Source organism: Lolium rigidum, chromosome 2, assembly GCF_022539505.1.
Source record: "Lolium rigidum isolate FL_2022 chromosome 2, APGP_CSIRO_Lrig_0.1, whole genome shotgun sequence".
NCBI lineage: Eukaryota > Viridiplantae > Streptophyta > Magnoliopsida > Poales > Poaceae > Lolium > Lolium rigidum.
This window is the reverse complement of record NC_061509.1, coordinates 143692021-143695119: the sequence shown is the minus strand read 5'-3', so window position 1 is coordinate 143695119 and position 3099 is coordinate 143692021.

Sequence of the window (3099 nt, the reverse complement as noted above, 5' to 3'; positions counted from 1 at the left end):
TTAAGCTCTTGCATCATATGCTTTGCACCCATTAATGAAGAAATACATAGAGCATGCTAAAATTTGGTTTGCATATTTGGTTTCTCTAAGGTCTAGATAATTTCTAGTATTGAGTTTGAACAACAAGGAAGATGGTGTAGAGTCTTATAATGTTTTCAATATGTCTTTTATGTGAGTTTTGCTGCACCGGTTCATCCTTGTGTTTGTTTCAAATAAGCCTTGCTAGCCTAAACCTTGTATCGAGAGGGAATACTTCTCATGCATCCAAAATACTTGAGCCAACCACTATGCCATTTGTGTCCACCATACCTACCTACTACATGGTATTTTTCCGCCATTCCAAAGTAAATTGCTTGAGTGCTACCTTTAAAATTCCATCATCACCTTTGCAATATATAGCTCATGGGACAAATAGCTTAAAAACTATTGTGGTATTGAATATGTAATTATGCACTTTATCTCTTATTAAGTTGCTTGTTGTGCGATAACCATGTTCATCGGGGACGCCATCAACTACTCTTTGTTGAATTTCATGTGAGTTGCTATGCATGTTCGTCTTGTCCGAAGTAAGAGAGATCTACCACCTTATGGTTAAGCATGCATATTGTTAGAGAAGAGCATTGGGCCGCTAACTAAAGCCATGATCCATGGTGGAAGTTTCGGTTTTGGACATATATCCTCAATCTCAAATGAGAAAATTATTAATTGTTGTTACATGCTTATGCATAAAAGAGGAGTCCATTATCTGTTGTCTATGTTGTCCCGGTATGGATGTCTAAGTTGAAGAATAATCAATAGCGAGAAATCCAATGCGAGCTTTCTCCTTAGACCTTTGTACAGGCGGCATAGAGGTACCCCTTTGTGACACTTGGTAAAAACATGTGCATTGTGATGATCCGGTAGTCCAAGCTAATTAGGACAAGGTGCGGGCACTATTAGTATACTATGCATGAGGCTTGCAACTTATAAGATATAATTTACATGATACATATGCTTTATTACTACCGTTGACAAAATTGTTTCATGTTTTCAAAATCAAAGCTCTAGCACAAATATAGCAATCGATGCTTTTCCTCTATGGAGGACCATTCTTTTACTTTCAATGTTGAGTCAGTTCACCTATTTCTCTTCACCTCAAGAAGCAAACACTTGTGTGAACTGTGCATTGATTCCTACATATTTGCATATTGCACTTATTATATTACTCTATGTTGACAATATCCATGAGATATACATGTTATGAGTTGAAAGCAACCGCTGAAACTTAATCTTCTTTTGTGTTGCTTCAATGCCTTTACTATGAATTATTGGTTTATGAGTTAACTCTTATGCAAGACTTATTGATGCTTGTCTTGAAGTGCTATTCATGAAAAGTCTTTGCTTTATGATTCACTTGTTTACTCATGTCATATACATTGTTTTGATCGCTGCATTCACTACATATGCTTTACAAATAGTATGATCAAGGTTATGATGGCATGTCACTCCGGAAATTATCTGTGTTATCGTTTTACCTGCTCGGGACGAGCAGAACTAAGCTTGGGGATGCGATACGTCTCCGACGTATCGATAATTTCTTATGTTCCATGCCACATTATTGATGTTATCTACATGTTTTATGCACACTTTATGTCATATTCGTGCATTTTACGGAACTAACCTATTAACAAGATGCCGAAGTGCCGATTCTTTGTTTTACTGCTGTTTTTGGTTTCAGAAATCCTAGTAACGAAATATTCTCGGAATTGGACGAAATCAACGCCCAGGGTCCTATTTTGCCACGAAGCTTCCAGAAGTCCGAAGAGGAGATGAAGTGGGGCCACGAGGCAGCCAGAGCATAGGGCGGCGCGGCCCCTGCCCTGGCCGCGCGGCCCTGTCATCTGGGGCCCCCGTGCCGCCTCTTGACCTGCCCTTCCGCCTACAAATAGCCTCCGTCGCGAAACCCCCAGTACCGAGAGCCACGATACGGAAAACCTTCCAGAGACGCCGCCGCCGCCGATCCCATCTCGGGGGATCCAAGGAGATCGCCTCCGGCACCCTGCCGGAGAGGGATTCATCTCCCGGAGGACTCTACGCCGCCATGGTCGCCTCCGGTGTGATGTGTGAGTAGTCTACCCCTGGACTATGGGTCCATAGCAGTAGCTAGATGGTTGTCTTCTCCCCATTGTGCTATCATTGTCGGATCTTGTGAGCTGCCTAACATGATCAAGATCATCTATCTGTAATTCTATATGTTGTGTTTGTTGGGATCCGATGAATAGAGAATACTTGTTATGTTGATTATCAAAGTTATATCTATGTGTTGTTTATGATCTTGCATGCTCTCCAGTTACTAGTAGATGCTCCGGCCAAGTTGATGCTAGTAACTCCAAGAGGGAGTATTTATGCTCGATAGTGGGTTCATGCCGCATTGACACCAGGACGGTGACGAGAAAGTTCTAAGGTTGTGTTGTCTTGTTGCCACTAGGGATAAAACATTGATGCTATGTCTAAGGATGTAGTTGTTGATTACATTACGCACCATACTTAATGCAATTGTACTGTTGCTTTGCAACTTAATACTGGAGGGGTTCGGATGATAACTCTGAAGGTGGACTTTTTAGGCATAGATGCGGTTGGATGGCGGTCTATGTACTTTGTCGTAATGCCCAATTAAATCTCACTATACTCATCATGATATGTATGTGCATGGTCATGCTCTCTTTATTTGTCAATTGCCCAACTGTAATTTGTTCACCCAACATGCTTGTTTATCTTATGGGAGAGACACCTCTAGTGAACTGTGGACCCCGGTCCAATTCTCTTCTCGAAATACAATCTACTTGCAATACTTGTTCTACTTGTTTTCACGCAAACAATCATCTTCCACACAATACGGTTAATCCTTTGTTACAGCAAGCCGGTGAGATTGACAACCTCATCTGTTTCGTTGGGGCAAAGTACTTTGGTTGTGTTGTGCGGGTTCCACGTTGGCGCCGGAATCCCCGGTGTTGCGCCGCACTACATCCCGCCGCCATCAACCTTCAACGTGCTTCTTGGCTCCTACTGGTTCGATAACCTTGGTTTCATACTGAGGGAAACTTGCCGCTGTACGCATCA